The sequence below is a fragment of the Vombatus ursinus genome, unplaced genomic scaffold (genome assembly GCF_900497805.2).
Source record: "Vombatus ursinus unplaced genomic scaffold, bare-nosed wombat genome assembly UNPS02014820.1, whole genome shotgun sequence".
NCBI classification, from domain to species: domain Eukaryota; kingdom Metazoa; phylum Chordata; class Mammalia; order Diprotodontia; family Vombatidae; genus Vombatus; species Vombatus ursinus.
Window position 1 is genome coordinate 23,872,716 of NW_020954598.1, and position 26,619 is coordinate 23,899,334.

At 38.2% G+C, this 26,619-nt stretch overlaps 1 protein-coding gene across 3 annotated transcripts in view; it reads left to right on the plus strand.

Annotated features, from left to right (window-relative positions):
• The window catches only part of IP6K1 (inositol hexakisphosphate kinase 1), a 73,066-nt gene that overhangs the window by 14,238 nt on the left and 32,209 nt on the right, over positions 1 to 26,619 (plus strand). The window contains exon 3 of one of the 3 annotated variants that reach the window (XM_027836877.1): positions 5,041 to 5,123. The exons of the other annotated variants lie outside the window; for them this stretch is intronic. The gene's annotated coding sequence lies outside the window, so the exon portion shown is untranslated. The remainder of the gene's footprint in view (positions 1 to 5,040; positions 5,124 to 26,619) is intronic. 3 annotated transcript variants of the gene reach the window in all.

Genomic DNA, 26,619 nt, shown 5'->3' on the forward strand with positions numbered 1-26,619 from the left:
TTATTTATATGTATTCATATACTGTGTGTCTGATATATTTCCCTGAGTATCTTGGATAGCAGACTTTTATCGGAAATGTTTTATGGAAAGGCAGGTTTTTGTGCCTAATAGTTTCTCTTATTCTAGATGAAATGATTTTGTTCATGTAAAAGTTTTTTAAATTTTATGCAATCAAAATTTCCTTTTTCACCTTTTGTGATCACTTCTGTTCCTTTGGTTAATAATTTATCTCTAATCATAGTTTTGTTTTGTTCTTCCCTTTTTTATGATGTGACCTTTTATGCCTTTTATTGAATTATTTATTTGGAGTTTATGGTATGTAATATAACATGCTGGTCTAAATCTAATCTCCACCAAAATGTTTCCTAGTTTTCCCAGCAGTTCTTGTCCTTCCTCTGTTAGTTTGTGGTCTTGGGTTAAAAACATTAAACTTCGATGTTCCTTTTCTTTTAGGCTTTTCTTATCAAATCTTTGCTACTTTTGTACTTGTTAGCCAGTACTAAGTGTTTTTGATGATTACTGTTTTATAATACAATTTGAGACCTAGTAATGATATATATTTCCTAAGCCAAAACTCTCTTCCCTGACTACTCTCTACTACTTTGACAATGTCAGTCCCATCTCTTGGGTATCTTTAAGTCATTATTTTTGTCGTCTTTTGTGGTTGACTGTAGGCTTCAGCAGATAGCTGAAGAGGGTCCATGACAGAGGAAATTAAAACTAAAGAGCAGTAGATTTAAAGCCAGCCAGAAGCTTATCTTTATTTCCTTGTGTCTTCTAGTTGTACTTTCTGTTCCTACATCTCATAAGAGCTGGACAGACAATTTAGGTTATATTTGTGATGGTATTACATTGTCAGCTTAGCTTGGCCTTAGTTTTTGAGACTGTTTCTTTCTGGACTTAGTTATATTTAATAAGACAAACATGCTCTATCCACCACATATTCTCTTCTTAGTGACAATTTTTGAGACGGTTTTAGTTAAATTTTATAATTCATGTAACCAATGTATTTAGATTTTTGTGGTTCCTCCTCTATATTATGCCTAAAGAACCTTTTCTTTGATTATACCTTCAGAAATCTTTCTCATAGGTCTCTCTTGACCATGAATGGTGCTGCTGAATATTATAACTTTTTACTCTATCAAGTTAACTGATTTTAAAGATTGTTTTCATTTTGTGATGAGTAACTTTTCAAATACCATCCCGTTAAATATGTAGGGTGTAATGTTAGGTTATGCAGCATAATTTTTTTCTGAGATGAGAATCTTTTTTTTTTTTGGTGAGGCAATTGGTATTAAGTGACTTGCCCAGTGTCACACCAGTAGTAAGTATCAAGTGTCTAAGCTGGATTTGAACTCAGGTCCTCCTGATTCCAGGGTCGGTGCTCTATTCACTGCACCACCTACCTGCCCCCCTCTTTTTTCTTTTTAACAGCAGAAAAGGCTTACCTTTGAAGTCATGTAGCCCAAACCTTTCCTTTTACATATGAGGAAACAGGCTTAGAGAAGATGTTATTTGCCCAAGGTCAGGCAATAAGTTAGTGGCAAAACCAGGATTCGAATTCTGGTGTTTTCCTTTAGTGCTTGTTTTTACCCATACTGTGCAGCTTCCCTATTGGGCAAACTTCATCTTGCCCTTCAGTGTACTTTTTACTTAATCATTGGATGTAAAGAAGGATGTACCTCCTGGCCTTGGGAAATTTTGAAGACTCATCAGAATTTTAATAAACTCAACACCTCTGGGAGTTTTAATTGGCTTTTTGAATCAAAAGGGTGTTGGAAAGCTACAAAACAAGTTTTGCAATATAGCTCCACAAGGGAGGAAAGGAAGAAAATAGAACCATTTATAATTTCATTGGTTACACTTTAATTCAGGCTACCCTGCTTCAGTCATGTCACTTCTCAGTATCCAAGGTAACTCTTTAAGACTGCAAGTTTCAGAAAATATGTTGATCTGTTCCTCACTGGGAACTTCCCTATCTCCATGAAATTACATGTTATTATCAGATAAATGATAAGCATGACTTTTCTCCTTGCTCCCTTATCAAAAGCTGGAGTTCTAGCCTCAGCTCTTAATCACCCACTTCCCTAGGGATTAAATGATCCTACCCTCACGTTCTTCAGAGGAGGAAACTGCCAGAGAGGGGAACGACCTTACCCTTTATTAAGTAAGTGAGAACAGAGAACACTTACCAATGAAAATTTGGAAGTCTGCAGGACAATATAATTTCCAGTTCACATTTTAAGTATAGTGCTGAGTTGTGCTTTAGCCTGAGGCTACATTTGTGGCCAGTGGGTCTGTGTAGCCACTATTTTTAAGATAACTCAACAATTTGAAAAAAAAAATTTTTTTATGGATCAGACATGTAATTTCATGGGTTCAGGGAAGTTTCCAGTGAGGAACTCCCTCTACCAATGCAGATGAGCATCATTTCTGAAACTTGTAGTCTTTAGACAGTTACCTTAGGTACTGAGTAGTGATGGGACTTCAGGACGACTTGTACATCTACGTGGCAGCTTAGTCTTCCCTAACTCTAAGACAGCTTGCTATTGTCTACTCTTCACTGCCTTGCTTGTTTTCAAAATTTGACATTTTTTGAATTGCTTCTTTTTTAATAGCAGGTTTTGCAATTTGGCAATTTTTGTGCTCTAAATGTGCTTCTTGTTGCTTAAAACTTTTATTGTAGCATGTTTCCATGTCATAAACTTGGACTGGCCAAGTTTTTTCTTTTTCTGCTTATGTTGGAAAGGCTTATCTAAATAGACTTATTTGTTTTATGTTTTAGATTGTACATGGAGTAATGGATAATTTTTTTTCCCCATGAGCTTGACTTTGCCTTATAAATTTCAAATGTCCTTGAAGGGTGTATGATGAAAGTTATGATTGATTTGGAAAGTGTGTAGCTACTCTTTAGCCAGGAACAGTAGTGAATTAGTGGAGAACATCAGGCAAACAATTATTAATAAGGATTTATGACCAAAGTAAAGAAGCTTCTATGGCTAAGGGGCCAAAGAGTCAGGTTTTTGGGAGGTCAGATATCACAATGCATGAACACAAGACACTTTCCCATCTGTAAAATGGGAGTAATGCTATTTGCAATACCTAACTCACAAGGTTATTGATTAAATGAGGATATTTAAAAAATACTTTATAAACATTAAGGTACTTGGGAATTTTCACCTAAATCTTACATAAAAATTCATTCAGCTACTAAGGCCTTCCTATTTTAACATCTGAGTACCAGTATACTACTTGAACCATCTTTCTTTATATTTCATTCTTGCCACATGAAATGCACACTCTTTTCTAATTATACACATGTTCCATGTTGTTCCTTATGCCATTTGTCTGACACAAGTAGTCAAGGGCACCAGCAATTGCTAATAACACTAGGATGCAATGATATTATATCTGATCTTGTTGGATAGAAGCAGACTGCTTCCTTGTAACTGAAGGAGGTCTAGTAGGTATGGTAAGGTAGGAAAACTAAAAGAGAGCTGTGTCACTGAAGTCAAAAGAAGAGAGAGTATCCAGGGGGAGTTGTGGTCAGCAGTGTCAGAAACTGAAGGATGATGCCTGAGAAAAGACACATGGGAGGACTGAAACAACAGAATCTTGCTTAATTGTTTTTCTTTGTCCAAATTTTCATTGGTAACCACTTTCACTTTTTTAATAGACCCTTCCCCTCTCCAGCAGTTTCCTCCTCTTTAACATGTGAAGGTGGGATTAGTTAGTCCCCAGGGAAGTAACTTGCCTACAACTCATAATGATTCAGAGCTGAGAACCAAGCAGAAAAGTCATGCTTATCATGGGAGGATGGTTAAAATAACTGTGACATCAGTTAAAATGTATTTTTAAACATCAGTGGATTTAGCATTTAAGATAGTTCATAACTTTGGAAAGGTCACTTTCAGTCTCTTGATAGGATTGGAAGCCAGATTGAAAGGTGAATGGAGGTGAGAAAATGGAGATAATGTTAGTGTAGGTAACTCTTTCCGTTATCTGTGAACAGGAGAAAGGCATGTTTATTTTCAGCAGGAAAAGAGTCCATGGGCTAAGGAGAATTTGAAGATGAAATGGGGGTGCGATATGAGCAATGAAGTGAGTGAGCTTTTAGAGGACATAGGGAGGTGATGGGATTGAAACACAAATATCCTTTGGATATCAAATGTCTTTTGACCAAAATCAAAACTTCCTATGTTGTCTGAGTCCTTGGATTTATGAAACTTGTAAAGCAAAAGTGGTGGTTCAGAATTTAGCCTAATGTTTTTCAAATTTATTTTGTGCCAAATTGAATTATTTCCTAAATATGCTAACTGCCTGAAATTTGTTTTGTACCTTTGGCACCAGCAGCATGTTGAGTTATCAGACCTCTTATTTAGTTGGTGGAAAGCCTAATATTTCAAGGCAGCTTTGTGTTTTAATGGACAGAGCTTGCATTGGGAATTATAGAGACTCAGACCTGTGTTTCCATGGGTAAGTTACATTCATATACTTTGGTCTTGTATTATATTCCCTTTTGTAGAATAGGAATAGAGCAAATGTCATAGAAATGGTGGTGTTCTTCATTGTTTTGAAAGTGAAACTTGTTCTATCCACAGGTTAGTTCATATATACTCTTTACTGTAAAACTGCACTGTAATGCTTCAGTTTATGATAATGACTCCAGCAGCATACTACACTGTCAGAAACTTCCTTGTTAGATATAGAAATTATCCAAATAGGGCGAAGATAATGGATTTAAAGTATGTATTCCTGGTGAGCCAGGCGTCAGCTGTTAGCCAGTAATACTCCCACATGACTAAACTCTGGAAATCTAGATAGTGGGACCCTTTTCCTAGCTGGGCCAAGATCCTAACAAGTCTGCTTAGTGAGAAAGCTGGTACTATTATCTCTTCAGCTACTACTGCCACAGCAGTTTTTTGAGGCCACTAGAATTTCCCTTAATCCTCTGCCACGTCTAGGTCAATTTTATTAAAGGAAGGAACTTTTGGTCAGTGAAACGTTATTAATCAAGGAATCATTGTACATACTTTACAGAAGCTTGCTTGATGTGAAAACCTCCTATTTCAAGGCCTGAAGCCAAATGGAGTTTGGAAAACCCCAATATGTTGGACTTCTGGGTGAGATGAAACATTAGTATGGTTATCTGTACACATGTGTGCCTATCTACAAATCACAAAGCATTAGTAATGTACATCTTGAGCTTGGTGCTTAACTCTGTTTTTAGGTTCTTTCTCTACTTTTGCACAAGCAATGGCAATTTGTTATGCCTTTAGTATTTGTCATCAGATATTCCTTGAACACCCACTGAGTAAGAAACCAATATTTTATGAAAAATCTTTAAAGTCAAGCACTTACATTTTTATTGAAGTTACTTATTTCAGATTTTTTAAGTCACTTTTTAAAATATCAGAGTAAAAGCTTTAAAAAAAACTTTAAAATATAGTGATCTATTTTTGTCTATTTGCTTTCCTTTCCTACTTTTTTTTTTAAACTATTCTCACAATTCCTAACTGGTAATGTGTTCCTGGGCTAGGAATGGGACTTGGTGATAGACTTCTGTGTTCTGGCCAATTTTTGGAGCTGTCTTTTGGAGCTTTCCTTTCATAGGAACCCTCTTAATAGTTATAGAATCATAGATCTTGGTGAGGGAATGTGACTTAAGAGTATCTAGTCTACCCTCCTGCTGTAATAACATTAAATCAGAAAGCAGATTCCTTTTGTGAGTTCCTTTTCCTCACTTCTTTGATATAGATGTATGTGTATACTATTGTGTTGTTATTTTCTACCGTTATAGCATAGCCTAAAAAGGTGTAAGAGCTCCTGCTGCTTTTTTGTAGGATACAACCTAACCTTTAATGATCTTGTGATTTCCCATAAATTCAAATTCTGATGAGCCTATTTAATTGGATTCCTATTTCTAGTGCTTTTAACAGCTCTCCAGTTTGGAGATCAGAAGCATCAAACTTGTGTCCGCAAAACTCCTAAGCCAAATTAAAATGTGATCAAGAAATATTTAACAGAAATCAATAAAAATACAATAAAACATAAATATTGTTAATTTGTGGTTTTCTAAGTCAATATGTGGCTTACAGGGATCCATTTCTGCATGTCTACAGTAGGTAGACTAATTTGAAAGTACAGGAAAAATTCAGCTTTCTCAGGACAAAACAAGTATAGTCTGCTAACCAGGTGGGAAATATTGTCTTGGACATTAAGGTTGGTTGAGTCAACAAGAAAGCATTTTATTAAGCTCCTACTATATGCCACACACTGTGCAAAGTGTTAGGGATATATCAAATGGCAAAAACAGTCCCTGCTTTCAAGGACCTCACAATCTAGTGGGAGAGACAATATGCAAACACCTATGAATAAACAAGATCTAGACAGGATAAATTGGAGATAATCCCTGAGGGAAAGCATTAGCATTAAGGGAAACTGGGAAAACCTTCTTGCGGAAGGTGGGATTTGAGTTGAGACTTGGAGAACCAGGAAAAGCCAGAAAGCAGAGACAAGTAAAAAGAATGCCAGCCATAGGGACAGCCTGTGAAACTGCCCAGAGTTGAGAGATAGAGGGTTTTGTGTGAGGAACAGCAATTAGTCCAGGGACACTGGATTGTAGAATGTGGAGGGCAGTTAATGTATGAGAAGACTGGAAAGATAGGAAAGGACCAGATTAAGCAGGGCTCTAAAAGGCTAACAAAAGGATTTATATATGATCCTGGAGGTAATAGAAAGCCATTGGAGTTTGTAGAATGGGTGGGGAAGGGTGAAAAGGTCAGATTTTTACTTAAGGAAGATTAACTTTAGAGCTGATGGAAGGATAGACTGAGCTCAGAAGAGAGACTTGAGGCAGAAAAACTAACCAGCAGGCTATTGCAGTGGTCTAGGCATGACTTGATAGACTGCATGACCATGATGGCAGTATTAGAGGAATGTAGACATATATTTGAGAGATGTCACAAAGGTAAAATCAGCAGGAAGTGGCAACAGATTGGATGTGGGATGTGAGAGTGAAGAGTCAGGATGACCAGTAAGTTGTGACAGTGGGAGAATGGTTCACTCAGCATAAATAGGAAAGTTAGAACGTGGGGTGAGGGATGCTTGTGGGGGAAAATGAGTTCAATTTTAGACATGTTGAGTTTAAGATATCTATAGGACATCCAGTTTGAGATATTTAGTAGGCAGTTAGAGAAACCACACTGGAAGTCAGGACAGAGGTTAAGTTTGGATAGATCTGTGAATTGTCTACATAAAGATGATAACTGAAACTATGGAAGCTGATGAGACAGAGCCTTGGAGACACCAATGATTAGCATGGGTGATCTAGATGAAGATCCAGCAGAGAGAAGTCAGATGAGGAGGAGAACCAAGAGAGAAGAGTGTCAAGAAAAACCTGGGGGAAGAGACTATCAAGGAGAAGATGATGATTGGTGGTGTCGAAGACTGCAGAGAGGTGGAGAAGAACCAGCATTAAGAAAGGGCCATCAGACTCTTGCTTCACCTGCTCCCTCCACCATCGCTGCCATCACCATGATCCACTTTTTGCTAAGATTTACGCTCAGCAATGTAGTGGGGCTGTATCTGGCTCAGAACTATGGAATTCTGAACTTGGCCAAAAAGCTTGAAGAGATTAAAAAAATGTAGATGCCAAGAAGAAACCATGGAGCGACTAGGTCCTGGCCCTTAATGTCAACATGTAGTAATGTTGTCTGGATGCTTTCCTGTTCAAAACAAAAGCTCCTATTCTCTCCTCAAGGACTGGATGGCTTTCTTCACCCCAAGCTACACTGAGCTGCCTTTAAACTAAAATATAGTACCCCATTTCTTCTCCCCCCCCGGACTCCTGACCCCTATATCTTCATGAGAGATTCTGATATTTGAATCATGGTGCTTGACTAAGAAATACTAGTAGTTTGATTAGTGGTCTCTCCTCTTACCTTTTAAATTGGGGATTTCTAGTAATTTTTTAAAGTTGCTTTTTATACGGCTGAACAGATGGGAGTAATAGTAGTTCTCTACTTACGTCTGTCTCACTAGGTGCTTTAAAAGCATTTAATATCAAAGCATTATGGAGCAACTGAAAAAAAAGGAGGAAAAGGGGCCATTAGGTTTGGCAGTTATAATAAGAGATCATTGGTAATTCTGGAAAGAGCACTTTTAGTTGAATGGTGAGCCTGGAAGTCAGATTGCAGAAGATTTGGAAGAGAGTGAGAGAAAAGGAAGTAGAGGCATCAATTATAGATGGTCTTCTGAAAGAGATAACCATGAAATAGAGGAAAGATACATGATAGCTGTCCGTGTGGGTGGGTCAAATGATTTGTCTTTTAATGATGAGGGGGACATGGGTATGGTTTGCAGGCTGCAGGGAAGCAGCCTATAGATAAGGAGCAATTGAAGCTTAGTGAGAGAGTGGGGTTGGTAAGGAGTAAGTGCTGGAGAAGATGGGATGGAATGGGATAACTTTTTCATCCTCCTTTTCCATGAATATCCCCATCTATGATGGTTTTTATATTTTCACCTGGATAGAATAAGAGACATTAGAGTACACCAACATCCCTTTTTTATTTTTTATTAATTTATTTTGATTTATCAACAATCACTTCCATAAGCTTTTGAGTTTTAAATTTTTCTGCCCCTCCCCAGGACAGCACACAATCTGATATAGGCTATACATATACATTCCTATTAAACATATTTTCACATTAGTGATGCTTAAGTGAGAATTAGAACCAATAGGAGGAACCACCAGAAAGAGGAAACAAAACAGAAGAAAAAAATAGAAGAAAAAAAATAGCAAATAGTATGCTTCGATCTGCATTCAAACTCCATCGTTCTTTCTTTGGATGTGGATAGCATTTTCCATCATGAGGCCTTTTCGAGATGTCTTAGATCCTTGTATTGCTGAGAAGGGTTAAATCTGTCAATATTAGTCATTGCACAATGGGGCAGTTACTATGTACAACATTTCCTGGTTCTGCTCACTTCACTCAGCATCAGACCATATAAGTCTTTCTGGATTTTTCTGAAGTCTGCCTGATTATCATTTCTTATAGCACAATAGTATTCTATTACATTCGTATACCACAACTTGTTTAGCCATTCCTCCATTGATGGGCATCCTCTCAATTTCCAATTCTTTGCCACCACAAAAAGAGCTGCTATAAATATTTTTGTACATGTGGGTCCTTTTCCCATTTGTATGATCTCTTTGGGATATAGCCCTAGAAGTGGTATTGCTGGGTCAAAGGGTATACACATTTTTATAGCCCTTTGGGCATAGTTCCAAATTGCTCTCCAAAATGGTTGGAACATTTCACAACTCCACCAACAATGCATTAGTGTTCCAATTTTTCCATATCTAACATTTATCATTTTCCTGTTTTGTCATACCAACATCTTTTTTGACATAAGTTCAGTGAGCTGTGACAAGGTGGCCTTTCTCCTTGCCAAGGAAGAAGGAAATAAGAATTTATTGTGTTTACTCTGTATAATCATTTCATCTGCAAGTAGTATCTTAGCATACTTGGACTGACTCTTTCACGATACTAGTGAATGGAAGAACACCTGAATTAGTGAGCCTGCACATTTTAATTTAAGTAAGTTTAAGAAATGATAAATTAAGAATGAATACTTAGCAGAATTCCTTTGAATTGGTGAAAGTCTAAGTTGGACATACCTGAACCACAACAACCAATCATAAGTTCTTTTAAGTTGGTATACTAGTATAAGCTGCTAATGACAGTGAGATCCAACTTAATTTGATAGACTTTGAGGTTTGATTGGTAGATTGCAGCTAAGGAAATGAAGGGATTAATGGCTTGTTTGTCCTGCTTTTGTTTTTGTTCCATGCTGAGGAAAAATATCTTCATCACATATCATAAATGTTAGCTATGCAGAATGTGCAGGGACTTGACGAAAATACAAAGGACCAAGAGCTATTCACCAAAAGATAAGCAAGTGGTAGAATTATGTAAATCGGTTTTATGAGAAGAATTGTAAATTATAAATCACCACATGAAAATATGCTTACTAGAGTAGCAGGACAACTGCAAATGAAAATCAGTGAAATTTTATCACATCATGGAAATAGACAAAAATGAAAACGATGGGAATAGTCTATATTGAAAGGACTATGGGGAGACTGGCATTTTTGTTGTATTACTAGTGAGTTGTAAAAGAGATCGGCCATTCTAGATTTTAATTCGGAATCAGGCAAGAAAATTGACAAATTTTCAATAGGAGAGAACTTGTTGAGAAATACTGATGGGGATGACTAGCCTTTAAGATACTATTTCCTAATCGTTGCATTATAGTACGATACTTTGTCTTTGCTATATTATAGAATCCCTGCTTTTCTCAGTTCTCTTTACATTTTTTGATTAGGTATAGAGGGAATGATAAAACCATGGTAGAGGGAGAACAGGGGCTTCCTAGTGTCTTGGTATAAAAATAAATGATGTATATGTGATTTGGCAGATAGAAGACATGGAGTGAAATGTCCTCCTTGACCAATTCACAGGCATATTCTTTACTGAAAAAGGTTAGGAAACACTGAGCTAGTGTTGCTTCTTAATTGAGGCGTTTGTCTTTGCTCGCTAATTTAGTCAGTTAATTTGCTGTGACAGAAATCCTGGTCTGTCTCAGACGAGAGAAATTAAGAGTGTAATTGAGTTATAGATGTACAAATGTTGTTTTGAGAAGACAAGGACACCTGAAAATGTGAATTTAAAATCTGTGCTAACTACATAGGTAAGATAAAGTGGTAAAGAAAGTGGAAACTTTTAGGGAAACTGAATTCTCAGAGGTTGAAGAAGTGCTCTGAGAGATTTTTCTATGGAAACTGAGGTTGTTGATTGGTCCTGTTTCTCCGGCTAAACAAAAAGAAGGCAATGATGTTTCTAGCCTTTTTTTTTTTTTAAAGTTCAACACTTTGTTAAAATGCTACTGATCTTTCAAAAGTTCCAGGAGTATTTTTGTGTCATTCAAATAGGAAAGACAGGACTTGATCATAATTGTGTAATCCCTTAGTCTGTGATGGGGGAGAAATTTTCGGTAAAATGAATGTGAGCTATTCTTGGTCTCCTTTGTAGGGTGGAATATGTCAGGAAGAGCCAGGTCTCTTCTGATAGACTTTAGAGGTCACATCTTAGATAGGATCTAATCTTAGATTTTTTTCCCCAATTCTGCATCTTATTTCCAGTCTTTGTTTCTTCATGATAAAGGTATCACATAAGACAACTTGAGTAAAGGTCAGTTTGTCAGGACTGCAAGGTAACAGTTTTCTATCAAATGGCTTGTGATCTAAAGCAAAGGTTTACACATCACAATCTACAGTGAATGAATGACGTTATGGTAAATAAATTGCTCTGAGGTTTGTAATTTCACTTTGTATATTATATCATCGTCTTGCTTCTATTCTGAGGTAGATATATGGAGCACATTTTATTAAAATGTTCCAAGGGAAAACCCTAAAAGAATACCCACCTACTCCCATTTCTTCCCCACCTGCATTTTCGTCTCTGCTGGATCTTCCTGAGATTCTTATCTGCTAAGGGCACTACCACTGTACCTGGTCTCAACTATCTTGGCATATATGTGGATAGATTTCCCCTTAAATCACTGTGAGACAAGATTGGAATTTTTTCAAAGGAACTTGTACTTAAAAAAATACAGGAGCTTAGAATGGATGAGTTTAGGGGTTCTTATTCCTAACTTCACAGAAGTCTTTTTACAGATGGAATTGACAGTGTAGATTTTGGGACAGAGAGGTCCACCAGTTCATTTACTTTGCCTCAACTCTGTCTTTGTTGAAGTAAGGCTTGCTGGGGAGGGGAGGTGAGTGTAGGTCAGGTCAGGCTAGTGAGGAGGATGAGAGTGTTTCCAAAGGTCTCTCAGCATCCTGGCAAGAACTGGTACAGTTGGTGTTGCTGGAAGCAACATTTGTGTAATAAAGTACTGGGCCCAGAATCAGGAAGACCTGATAGTGCATGTCCTGAGAGGGTTGGCCTCTAAGGGCCTCTTCTAGCTTTAAATCTGTGATCATGTGAACAGAAGGAGTTGGGGCAACTGAGTGGGCTTATTCTCTCCTGGTAAGGGTTTCCCTTATATGTATAGTGTTTCTTTGAGAAATGGTAAGAGTCAAACACCTAGGATGATTTAAAATTCTGTTGTTTTTTCTTGTGGATAGTGAATGTTTAGCATTAAAAATGGTTTCCTGAGCAGGAACCACCTGTCAGTGGCTCAGTGGATTCCAGAATAAAATGTGTCTGGATCATTTGTTCACTACTAGTATATGCAAATAATTGAGAATTAACTGTGCATATTGCATTTCTAAAGGTTGTCACTAGTTAAGAGGGAAGGGAGAATAATCAAAGGCTTCTGTTCAGTTTCTGTAAAGTTTATTTTACCCAATTTGCCTTAATCAGCAATAGGAAATCACATAGTACTTGTGGTAGTCTCTAGTGGAATCAGCAGTGGGAAATAACTGGCCCAGAAATGTCTTGTATTGCTGAAAAGAGCCAAGTCATTCATAGTTGATTGTCGCACAGTGTTGCAGTTACTTTGTAGAATGTTTTCCTGGTTCTGCTCATTTCACTTTGTATCAGTTCATACAAGTCTTTCCAGGTTTTTCTGAAGTCTGCCTGCTCATTATTTCTTATACCACAGTAGTATTCCATTACATTCATATACCACAGCTTGCTCAGCCATTCCCCAGTTAATGAGCAACCCCTCAATTTCCAATTTCTTTGCCACCAGAAAAAGAGCTGCTATAAATATTTTTGTGCGTGTAGGTCCTTTTCCCTTTTCTGTAATCTCTTTGGGATACAGACCTAGTAGTGGTATTGCTGGATGAAAGGGTATGCATGGTTTGCTTGATTGCTACAAGATAGGATTTGAATGCAGAGCCTGTGTACTCTTTCAACTGTATGACAGTTCTTTGGAGGCAATAGTGTTATACATTTTGCTGTTACATAGCAACACCAATAAGATATTAGTATTGAAAAGGTAGGCTTTTACTTCATGGGAAACTTGAGATCAGTTAAAAAAAAAAAAGCTTGGCAATTTTCTGAAAGCAATCTAGCCTCTTAATTTTTCATCTTTTCAACTTTGGGCCCAGCTTATTTTATTGTCCATCTGTATTGTTTATCCCAGGTACACTTGCTCTTAGACAAGCTCTATATCCAGATACATGTTGAAATCTGGGCTATAAATATTCCTTATCCATTTGGTCTTTTGTTGTGTGGGTGGACAGACCAAATTCTTTTGAGTAATTACAGACCTCTTTTAGGAGGTTCTGCAGTATCCCCTGGGGCATGATGTTAAACAGGAGCCTTTGGAAGACCTCACAGGGAATCCCTGCTCTTTGTGAACTCTGGTGGCTAAAGGGGTAACGGCTATTATTAACAAGAGAATCAGGAAAGACTACATGGAAAAATGTGCATTTGAGTTGGTCTTTAGAGGATGAGCAGGAATTCAGTATATGGATGGTGGCAGAGATGTCATGCCTAAGAAGCAAAGCCATGGATGTGAGAAAAGGTAGGATGGATAGATAGACAGACAGACAGACATGTGGTGCAAAGAAGGCCAGTTTAGCTTGAGTGTAGAATTTGAGAGGGGAGAGTAGTGTGAGATACAACTGGAAAGATAGGATAATGTCATAATGTGGAAGAATTTTAGTGCCTAAGATAAGAGATTGGAATTTTACTTGATAGGTGTTAGCCAGTAAAGAGTTTGAACAGAAAAGTGAATTGAGATCACTCTGTTAGTATGAAGGATTTTTTCATTCTCTTTATTCTTTATATTCCAGAGCTTTTATTTGTTGCTATTTTCCAAGTTTGTACTGTCCTTGTATTTAAATAAAATTTTATCTTATTTCTGGTCCCTGAGATCTTTTGTTCTTATCATAATTCTTTTAACTAAGTTCTTGATTCCCTTTAATTTAGGTTATTGCCGTATTAATTTTCTGCTTTATATGATGTTTCTAATTTTAAATAAAAATATTCAAGTACCAGACCTAATACTGTTTCTTGTGGCATTCTGGACTTGTATATTTTCTTTTAGTTATGTGATGGTATTCTTTTCTAAGTTATAGTAGACTTGTTCATCTTTTTTGTGATGTATAAAATCTTCTGAAACCTAACATAGAATGTTTCACACTCCCTTCATTAATTTAAAGTTTCGTCAAATGACTGGTTGTCTTTGTTCCTGGTCTCTTCAGATTTCACTGTCTTTTAGATATTATTGCCCTGATTTTTTACTAATTATTGTCATCAGACTTTTAGTACTATAGTAGCTCAAATTCATCTCTACTTTTAGTATGATAGAAATTTCTTTTTGGAAAGTTGGAGAAATGAGGATTAGGGGTCTCAGTACTAAAATTTTGAGAAAACTGGGTTTTCCAGCTTCAACAAGCAACTCACTAGTTGCTTACTACTCTTGCATGCTCTCCACTGTCCTGTAGGACTTTTAAAAAATGCTGTTATAAACAAAAGTACGTCTACATCTTTTCAGTCAGACATAGTTTTATCAACCGTTTGTCCAAACGTGCTTTTACTTCATTGCCACTAACTTACTCTTCTAGCTTATTAACTCCTACTGATTTGTGGTGTTTCAGTTTTTGTTGTTTTTTGGAAAGGAAAGGGGAGACAGCAGGTTTATCTTTTCCATCTTAAATTTTTTTTAAAAAGGCAGTTGGGGTTAAGTGACTTGCCCAAGGTCACACAGCTAGTAAGTGTCAAGTGTTTGGTCTGAGGCTGCGTTTGAACTCAGGTCCTCCTGACTTCAGGGCTGGTGTTCTATCCACAAACTTTTTTTCTTTTGTCCTAGAAAGATTGCGTGCTTTTTGGTACCATATTTTCATTTTATATTTTAGAGCAGTTGTAAAAACTAGTTGACACAATTAAGGGACTAAATCATATCAGTCTTAAAATTCTTGATGAAAATGAAACCAAAACACAAGGAATCTGCAGCTGAAGGTAAGGATGCAGATTCTTTGTTGGAGAGGCAGATAAAGGAGTTGGTCAAATTGGTTTTGTCATGCATCCGAAGGCAAAAAGAAATATAATTTCATACTCATTTCATATTGCAGTACTTGTGAACATTTGTGGGGAAAAAAGAAAACACCACAAAGATTATTTAAACTTATGCTCCAACATCTGTTGTAGAGGATTCAATTAGAGAAATAATAATACTGATAACTAACATTTATATAGCACTTCCTATGAGCTATGCACTGTGCTAAGTGCTTTGTAGTTATCTCATTTGAACCTCACAATACTGAGAGGTAGGTGCTATTATTTTTACTCCCATTTTTAGCTAAGGAAACTGAGGAAAACCAGGTTAAGTGACTTGCACAGGGTCACACAGTTAGTATCTTGAGGCCAAATTTGAACTTAGGGCTTCCTGACTCCAGGCTCAGTGCTCTGTACACTGAGCCTCCTAGCTGCCCCTATTTAACAGATTAAACAAAGATCTCATTAAATCCTCTAATTTATATCAGTTTATGCTTTAATACTTAATGACTTCATTAAGGAGTAGTGTAAGGGAGGAGAGTAGAAAAAAGTTTCAAAATATAACTCAGTAGTAAGAAATGGAGCCCAAAGACTTGGGGACCATAAAGAAGTCTCATGTCTAATAGTCCTGAATATTCAAGAAGAATTAGGAGGTGCTGAATATGGTAAGCATCAAAAATGAAATTGTTTTTATCTTAATAGATCAAAAACAACTTGTTGCCCATATGGAAGTTATTTCCAAACTGGCTCTCTGTGTATAGTCAGACCATCAGCTTAGAAAGCTAAGATAAAAATCGTTGCCAAATTAGAACAAAGTTAATAAAAACTAAAATACACTATGTTGTTAAAAAACCTTTTTAATAAAATCTGAGCCATTTCAATAAGCAGTTGATTCTGGAAAAACTGGGAAGGGGGTAAAAGAACAGACATTGACAGACTATCACTTTCTCACAGAAATTTAACCAATGTGCATCATTTGCAAGCCTTAGAAAACACCTTATAATGATGATAATAGTGCTTTGTATATTTTATATGGTGCTTTAAGGTTTGCAGAGTAATTTGCCTACAGTTTCTCATTTGATCCTCGTAACAACCATGTGAGGGAGTGTCCATTTTACAGATGAAGAAATTGGGGTTGAAAGAGGTTAAATCACACAACTAATCAGTGTCTGAGGGAGAATTTGAAATCTAGTCTTTCTGATGCCAAATAGAACACTGTCTACTCACCACTTAGCTTAGTTTTATCCAGCAGATGCTTGATGACCCAGGATTTAGAATATAAACTTGTTTTTAAAATCTTAAGGAGGAGATTGATAGAAGGTAATGAGCACTATTGCCTCATAAAACAAGAAGCCATTTTTCTGTCATTGACTGTGGGATCTATGACATATGGATGACATGGTGGTCCTAGATGTGAGGAGCTAGAAGTGGTATTTACAGAAAACAGATATGGAAAGAGCAACTGAATTAGGGTAGGTACACACAGTGGGGAAGGGGTGTGCTGAAGGCAACATAGTTGTGAGGTGTTGAGAGGGCTCAATTCTCAGGATAACTGCATATAAGAGAGAACATAAATGCTTGGGCCAAAAAAGGGCATGCATGAGATTATCAGTAACTAACTACTAACCAGTATTCCAACTTTCCTATCTCTGCAGAATATTTGAGCATGAACTATCTAGGGCAGTGGTATTAAATTAAAATAGAAACTTCAAATTAACATTATCTGTGTGGTATTTTTATTTATCTTGTTAAACATTTTCCAGTTACATTTTAATCTGGTTCCAGGCCACAGGAGAGTTTTGTAGGCTATGAGTTTGACATTTCTGATCAAAGGCATCCCTGAGGGAGGGAAGGTATGAGAAGGGAACACGAAGACTTTCACAAAACCTGTGCTACATCAGGCACATATTTGTAGTCATATAATTCACTGAAAGATGCAGAAAATAGATCCATCCTACTGTGCATATTGTGTGTTGAGTTTTTAAAAAGAACTTAATTCAATAAGAAAAATGGCCCTAAAACTCATCTTCCAACAAGGTGTCTCATGTATATTTGAAAGTCATAAAATTCTTGGAAAGATACAACGGAAACAATGTTATTTGTTCCCTGCTTATAGATATCCAAAAAGGTATAAAATGGGGATTTATGGTCACCGGAGGTGTTTGCCACTCCCTGAGAGGATGTCCAGTGAAGAATCCAAATGGAATAAGTATTTCTGTTTATAATGAAGTTCTCCACATACTCCTCTTTGCTGATAGTAGTATGTTCATTGTAGCAATCCTCAAAACATTCCATAGCCTTCTAAATTAGATCCATGATTGAATGAATTGAAAGCATTGTTTGTGCTAGGCATTGTTCTAAGCACTGGGGATTCAAAGAAAGGCAACTCGTGCCCTTGTGGTGCTTACATTCTAATGAAGACTATTGGCCAGACTATGATGTATAATTGGATAAAGAAAAGATGATCATATTGTGTATATATGTGCACACGAGCGTGCTGGACATACAAGGCTTATGCATAGCAGTTCCCTTTAGGAGCCCCTAACCAGTGGCCCATCTTCCCAAGGTTTGAGCATCCTCAGACTGCAACTCACTCTTGGGGATGGTCCACCAAATCATTTCTCTTTGGCTCATTTTGCCTTCACCTCAAGTTGACTTTGGAAAATCAAAAAAAATAGGTCCCTGTCCATATTTGTACACATGTAGGTAAAAATCAATAGTGTCTGTTTCTAGTACTCACGGTAACAATGAATATTGAGTGTGGGAAAGCCCTTTTTTCACCCCACAGAAAATACAGTCAAGATATACACTACTCCCAATAGTCCCAGAACAAATTTCTCTCATTGTGGTGAGTAATTGCCGTCACATTCAGTGCACCACTCTATGGTTCGGAAATTCCTCGGAAAGGAAACAAACTTGGGGGTGGATAGACAAGCAACCCTATCAGACCTGCACCAAAAATAATTAAGAATAGCACAGGGTAACAGTCCACCTTTTTTTTTTTAATTTTTTTTTGCTGACTTTCTCATGGCTTAGTGTACCTCACTACTCCTCACCTGAGAGTCTGTGTCCCAAGAAGGTGGTGCTGCCCAAGATCCTCTCCTTTTAGAAGTCTGGAAATCCTCTTCTCTAGGCTGACCAGGATATCCCACTCTATCCATTAGGCTCACATTTGTGAACTTAGGGGCAGGGAATTCTCTTGGCCCTCATGGTTGAGAGCATGTGTAGCTGCACGTGTTTTGAGTTCAGAGGATTCCCATGGTCTGACAAATAGAATATTCTCATGGTTGGTATGCTGGACTTTCAGAATACACAGGAGACAAGGTAGTTGTCTCAAGATGGCTCTAAACGGTCACAGCTGCATGTTTTCCTTGGTCCAGTGTCTAGAATTCTTTGATAATGATGGCTGGTGCCAAGAGTTTGCTTCACACAGGTTGGTATTCCTGTTAGAGTAAGGAATCCCCCTCTTTGGAGGGGGTGGGGAGGTGATGTTATGTTGCTCAGATAAGGATTCTAGACCAGAGAGGTCAAACTTGTGGAGTGTTAAACATGTGGAGGGCCAAATTAGATTAAAAGGTAATTAAGAAATGTTTAAACAAATTAAAATACAACACAAATAATGTTAATTTGTGGTTTTCTAAAGTCAATATGTGGCTGATAGGAATCAGTTTCTATTTCTTTGATACCACTGGCCTAGACCAAGAGTCATATGCAAAGGACTTGGTTCTAGTTCAGTCTAGGGTGGTATATTTACCCGGAAGAATTTTTTTTCCAACCTGGGTTTGGTACTGGGCATGTACATTCCAAGGGAAGCCATCAAATGGCTCCTGGTCCGTATATGTCTCCACATTGCAGTCCTCCATATCTGTGGTGCTCTCTACATCACCCAACTGCTGTCTTTCTTCTCTTAAGATCCAACTCAGGTGTCTTCCTAATTGCTGCCTGCTGCCCACTCGCATGCCTACCATCAGCTGAAAATGATCTGTACCTCTGCACGATTCTTGTAGCATGCTGGCTGTACCTCTCCTCTGCCTTTATTTTGTTCCACAATGTACATCATGCCTATTTGTGTACATGTCATCTGTATCTCTTCTAAATTGTAAAATCCTTGAGTGAAGGCATTGTGTCAGATCTAACTTTGTAGCTCTTGAGATTCAGCACAATGCCTTTTTCATAATGAGTTTGTCACATTGAATTATCTCTTTGGTGTCTTCCTCATGTCATACTTTACTGTTTCCTGGAAAGTCTTCTTCTTTTCCCATCCCAGGCTTGTCCAGCTTAAGTTCCACCTCCTCCATGAAACTCTTAGGTTCCCATCAGTGTTGAGCTTTCCTTGATTTAAACTCTTCTGGCACACACAGGTGTTTTTTGTTTTTTTGGATGGGCTTGATGGTTTTCATTGTTAGAGGAAATTACCTTCACCAGTACAGGTTGCCACCTGCTCTGCAACTCAGTCTTGTAAGGGACTCTTTACCGTCTTAAGAGTAAACAGTTTTAGGGCTGTGGTCTGCAGAGGGGGATATCCAGGGTGATTCATTGGGGTACACACCTTGAAAATATTAGGACCAAGGAGTGCAGCACAACTGTTCAGCGGGCTTCCAGTCACCACCTGCCTCTGCTGTTCTCTTACTGAAGGCGGCCGACTGTTCTCTGCCTGACTCAAGCCCTGGCTGCTTGTTCTTCACCACAGTTGCAGGAGGTAGGCAGTTATTCCCCTTACAGTCCCAGACCTGGCCCTTTTCCTCCTGCCCGAGGCACCCTGCTTCCACTGGCACTGCAATACAGTCCATAAGTCTCCTGGCCCTTGACAAAAACTTGTGTACTGTAAATGAATAAAGTATTATCTTTATCACATTCTTTTAAAATGTGTTTTATAATTCCCACAATATATTAATACATGCATATTTTTTTAAAAGGAACATTTAAAAGTAAGGACTTCATCCATCACTGACATTTTTCTTTCCGTTCTGAGCAATGTCAGATGCCAGTTAACTTCCAAATTACCATTCAAAAACCTAGCACTCTTAAGGCAAATCATGCCAGAGAAAGAACCAAACTTGCAGTCTTTTTGTCACATTTGATGATAAGCAGTGCTTGTATGAGTCTGTCTTTTTCGAATTTGGCCAAGCTGAGTTGTTGTGTGATTTTATTAGTTGTTGCTGTATGTGATTTTTATAGCTCCTGGGAATTAAACCTGTCTTAATAAAGAATATTTTAGAAATGTAAAAAGTACATGAATATATATATTATGATAACATGTACATGATTTTAAAATAATATAAATGTATTATTTATAAAAATGTACTCAAAACTTTTACTGATCGATAACATGATTGAAACAATCGAAGATTATTGGCAATGGAGACTGAGAAGTTGTGACTTTGGACAGGGTCACGCAGCTAGTATGTAGCAGTGGGGTTTGAACCCCAGACTTTCAAGTTTTGAAGTTAACCATCTGTATACTGCGCTGCATTGCTTCTCTATTTACAGCTTATATTTTATAATTCAACACTGTAATATATCTGAATTATTCACTAGCTATTAGTGCTGTGAAAATCTTGTCTTCTTAACCAAATTGTAAGCTTCTTGATTGTTGGCAGCTAAGTGGTGCAGTGGATAGGGTGAGGGTTTAGAGTTAGGAAAACCTGAGTTCAAATCCAGCCTCTGACACTTGACGAGTTTCCTCATCTGTAAAACGAGCTGGAGAAGGAGATGGCAAACCACTCCAATATCTTTGCCAAGAAAACCCCAAGAAGGGTTCCCAAAGAGTCAGACATGACTAAAGTAACTGGACAACACAACAGAGCTCCTTGAGGGTAGTGATTGTGTCTTGGACTTCTCTGGTATCCCACATGGAGTCGAGCTGAACAGAACGTAATCTTGATGCTGACAGGGTTTGTAGAGTCATATTTAGCCTCGTCTCCAGCACGGGACTTGACAGGATCAGTAGGGCTTGGTGCTGGAAAAGGATCTTAATGCATATCTAGTTCAGCCTCCTCACTTAACAGCCCAGAGAGAGCATTGAAGCCAAGTTCACCCAGCTGCTAATAAGTAAGAAATCTCATCCCTTTTCTCCTGTAGATGCACCTCTGATCATAATTATCTGACTCAGCTCTGTTCTTTAAATGTCTTCCAAACCCTCTCAAAATGGAATGGTGCTTTCTATTCCATTCTTAGTGCTCAGGAAGTATTCCTTATTTTATGTTCCGACGCCATCTTAATTTCAGCACCCTCCTTCCGAAGACTGTCTAAATACATTACCTTTTATCAAGACATTCTCTTGCTCAAAAGCAATAAGACTTGGATAACTGACCCTTAGTTGACCTTTTGTTGTTTCTGGCTCCTTGTTTAATTGGGAAGCGGTTGGAGAAATGGTTCCAACCTTTACCCTACTCTTGATGTGTTGGCAGACTTTAAGCCTCCCTCTCCTTTCCTGCTGTCTTTGTACTATTCTCATGCCTCCAAGTCCCACTGGGTAAAGGGAAAGCTGTGCCTTTTTTAAATCTACTCTTCAGGTGTTTCTCTAAGGTCCTTTGGCTACATAGCAAAGACATTACTATCAGGTCAGAAAACAAGAAATTGCAGTGGAGTTCATGGGCTTAAAGAATTGGTTAAGGCAAGAAAGCATTCCTTTTCCTGGGCTATATTTAGCAATAAAGCCAAGAGGTTTTGCAGAAGAAGAGTTAGCAAATCCTGATAGATTTATATTAATAGACTTGGAATCCTTTTAGGAGAGTGTTGGTAAAATGCACTTGTCTCCTGACATGCCTTTTCTTTACTTTGAAGCATCAATTGACAGATTGTAGCCCTGTTTGTTGGAGCATGCAGTCCTTGTGACATTCACAGGTATGGAAGTAACAGTACCTCAGAAGAGTATTAGCAGGTCATCTGCTTTGTCTTTTTTACTCTCTGTTATTTTGATTTGGAGATTGAGTATTGGCTTCTATGATCTGTGAAAGAGAAATCTTACAGGAATAACATTTCCCCTATACTTGAATATCTCTGCCATCTGAATCATGGGAAAATCTGGAACTTATCTAGTGACCATTCGCCTTTATACAACATAGTCACTGAAGTGTAGCACAGTAATTGGTACGTAGTTAGCACTTACTAAATGCTCATAGACTTAATGTGAAAATCCAAACCACCTGGACCAAAAGAGGAGCTCAATGAAGAGTTTGAGGGACATATCACCCACCAGCCTGGCACTGAGGCAGAATACAGTAATGATGAAAGTCTTCAGTTCTGTAGATATCTGCTGGAGTTTCTATTTCTTCCAAAAAGCAAAGAAGCTAATTACTTGTAGAATTATCTTAGTGACAATTTAAGCCTTCAGAAGAGGGGAGGCTCCTACAAAGAGGAATTGTCTTCCGCATGGGATTCTCATTAACAGGGAAGAAATGATGGGAACCTGGAGGGTAAGGGACCACTCTGGCGATTCTGATAGAGGAAAGGAAATCTGAACGTAGATTTTGGAAACACAGATTTCAGAGGGTTCAGAGGAAAAAAATAGGATTTCATGGATTAAAATGCTGCAGAATAAGTCACCAGGAGATGTTTAAAAATAAGTTCTATAGATACAGAGGGAAAGTTTCTGTAAGGAGAAAAAAATGGATTTGTCTGAAGAAGCCAATGTGGAGACCAAAAGAATTTAGTAATGGGATTAGATTTTTTAAAAGTGCGAAAGATGGAAAAAGGACAGATAAGAGGATGACTATAGGGCATGGCACAGCCCTGTAAAAACAGTGTCTAGAATTCTGAAGCTCAGAATGGGTTGAACCTGGCAAGGGTACCAAAGGACAAGAAAAAGACTGTGGGGTTTTTCTCCCCTTATATTTGGAGGAAAAAGGAGGATCAAAGAAAAGGCTGGGACCTTTGCTTGTTGAAGATGGGATGATAATAACTGACAACTGAGAGCAATTCAGTTCTTATTTTGCTTCTTTTTCTGTGCTAGTAAGAGAGCCCCTGGCTGCTCTTAGTGAGTTCAAGACCCCTGATTCAGATTAGGTACATCCTTAGGTATAATGAAAGAACTCATATGATTGCTGTATGAGCCCATTATCAGTGATATTTGAAAGAGCGTGGCAAATGGGAAAGCCAGGTGGAGAAGACTGGAGAAGGGCAAATATTCTGATTTTCATAAAAGGGAAAACAACAGAATCTGCATTTTAATGAAGGTAGTGAGCTTAACGCTGGTTCTGTGAAAATGTATAATGGATTACTAAAGAGATAGATGGTAAACATCTGAAAAAGGGAAGCTCATCAAGAATAGGTCGTGCCAACCTAGCCTGATTTCTGTTTTGTGATAGGATTATTAAACTAGTAGATGAAGGCAATGCTGTGGAAATAGTTTGCCTGGATTTTAATAAAACTTTTGATATAGTATCTCATGCTGATCTTATGGTGAAGATACAGAGATGTGTACTAGACTACAGTAGAGTTGGGTGGACTCAGAACTGATTGGATGACTAAACCAAGAGTAGCTATTAATGGTGAACTGTCAACATGGCAGTTTTCAGTGATTTAAATATGTAGCACACTTGTCAGAATTGCAAATAACGTTGATTCCTTCTGTTTGGTTTCAGAGAGCATGAGGAGCATTGGGTAGATGTTTCTAGGAGGCTAATCTGGGATTAAAACATCGTGAAAAACGGTGTCAGCAGACCTGGTGGATTCGCTTTCTTTTTTTTCTTTTCTTTTCTTTTCTTTTTTTTTAAATTTTGGGGGCAGTTGGGGTTGAGTGACTTGCCAGGGTCATACAGCTAGTAAGTATATGAGGACGGATTTGAATTTAGGTCTTCCTGACTCCAGGGCTGATGTTCTCTCCAGTGGGCTACCTAGCCTGTTCCCCTTTTAGCGGCTTTTAAGGTAGAAGTTGGACGATCATTTTTTGTTTACTTTATAATAGGGGATCTTTAGTTGTATGGGTTGAATTTAAATGACTACTGAGGTTCCTTCCAACTCTCAAATTCTGTGAAAAAGTAGTTCTTAAACACTAACTGTATGTCAGGTGCTATAGTTATACAAAGCTAGTTGGTGAAGCAGTGATTGGATTTTGGAAGGGGAAGTAGTAGTAATACTACTATTCCCCCCCCCCCCCCCGTTTTTTTTTTGATAGTGGTTGCAACTGGAAACAGTCTAAGAAAAGAGTCTGGTCTTTCAAGGCTAGCAGATTTCCAGTTTTGCCCAGTCAGCTGCTTAAAATGAGGTCAGAAGTTGTTTGTGCATCATATTTTGCAAAATCTGTGGAGATTAGTCACACTATGGGAAATGAGATTAAGTGATGGCAGTGAATTTATTTCAGAGGGGTTTACCAAAAGCAAGTGCTGATTTGTAATGATTCTACAGCATGCTGAGGCCATGAGAATAAATTATATTTTGGTGTGAGTTCCTTTTAAGGTCTTCAGGTTTTGCTACTGATCAGACTACAGTGGGACCATTTCTAGGAAAGGGAATTAATTGTTCTCACCCATGACAGAGTAAATGTCCAGTTTGACTGTGGTAGATTTCCTTCTGTTGCCAAATCTTATTCTAAATTTGCTTCATTAGGAGTGAGATGCTTCAGAGATTACAAATGAACTGTTGCCAGATTCTTGTAGAGAAGTTAGGACTGTTACCATGAACTAAGAATTTTAGTTTACTCTCTTTTGGGAAAACTTAAGCAACTTGTGCAAGAGCTCTAAGAGTGAGTTTGAGGAGAAGCATCATCCCAGTTTTCATCGTGGTTCTTCCAGTCATTCTGGGGAGCAATTTGTAATTGTGCCCAGAAAGCTATTAAACTGTGTAAACCTTCTGACCCAGCATGACTGCTACTTGGTACCCCAAGAGATCAAAGAAAGAGGAAAAAATATGTGAAGCAGCTCTTTTGTGGGGGCAAAGGATTAGAAATGGAGGAGATGCCTTTCAGGGGGAATGACTTAGTAAGTTGTGGCATATGAACATCATGGAATACTGTGGTGCTGTAAGAAATGACAAAGGAGAGATGGTTTCAGAGAAAGCAGGGAAGACTTGTTTGAACTGATGAAGAGTAATATGAGCAGAACCAAGAGAATAATTTTTGTGTTTTTTTGTTTTTGTTTTTGTTTTTTTCGTCAGGCAATGGGGTTATGTGACTTGCCCGGGTTCACAAAGCTAGTAAGTGTTATGTGTCTGAGGTCGGATTTGAATTTAGGTCCTCCTCGCTCCAAGGTGCTCCATCCACTGTGCTACCTAGCTGCCCCAAGAGAATAATTTTAATAATAATAATAATGATAGCTAACATTTATATAGCACTTGCTGTGTACAGTTATTATCTCATTTGAACTTCACAACAGCCCTAAGAGATAGGTACTATTATCATCCCTATTTTTACAGATGAGGAAACTGAAGCAAAGGGAGGTCAAGTGATTTGCCCAGGATCACTCAGCTAGTAACTGTTTGAGGCTGGATTTGAACTCAGATCTTCCAGGCTCCAGACCTGGCACTATCCACTGTGTCACCTAGCTGCCCCCAGCAATATTGTAAAAACAAACAATTTTGAAAGACTCCAGAACTCTATTTAATGAAGTGAGCGGCCATGAATGTAGAGGACTCATGATAAAACATCCTACTCATCTCCTGACAGAGAGGGGACAGACTTAGAGTGAAGATTGAGATTTTCTCTTTTTGGACATAGCCAGTACAGGAATTTGTTTTGTTCATCTATACATGTTTGTAGTGGGATTTGTTTTTCTTGCCTTACTTTCTCCATGGGGGTGGGGGTGGGAAGAGAAAGCAGACTTTGATTGAAAAAAAATTTTTTTAAAACCCATGAAAACAAAATGGCTATTGAACCAGCAGGGATCAGCAGACATCTTTGTGGTGCTCTAAATGTTGGTCTTTCTTAGTAGTCAGCAAGTATTTATTAAGTGCCCATTATGGCACAGGAACTGTGCTGAGTACTTAGGATATAACAGAAAATGAAAACAGTTGCTGCCCTCAGGGAGCTCGCAATCTAACGGGGAGGATGACTTGCAAACAGCTCTGTACAAACAAGATTTACACAGGACAAATAGCAGTCAATCTGAGAGGGAAGGCCGTAATAATAATAAGGAGGACCAGGAGGGCTTCTGCTGAAGTGAGGCGTTAGCTAAGACATGAATCTTGGAAGCAGAGCAAAGGGGGGAAAGAATTGCAGACACAGACAGATACTACAGAAGAGGGGGTTTTGTTTGAGAAAGAGCGAAGAGGCAGCCCATGTCATTGGATTGCAGAGTACATGGAGAAGTGGGATATGAGATGTAAGAAGACTGAAAGGTAGGGGACTTCAGAAGCCAGAGGGTTTTATAATTGATCGTAGAGGTCATGGAGCGTCATGGAGTAAATTGAATAAGAGAGTGACATGGTCAGACCTGTATTTCAGGAAGATCAGTTTGACAGACGAGTGAGAGACTCATGCTGGGCATGTAATTGAATTGTCTGCATAAGGATGGTAGTGAAACTCATGGGAGCTAAGGAGGTTACAGGACAGAATGGAGGAGGAGGGAAGAAAAGGACCTAGAACTAGGGTGGGGGTGATCTGGATGATGAGCCAGCAGGAGGACTGAGAAGACAGGAAGAGAATCCAGAGAGAACAGCCAGGAAA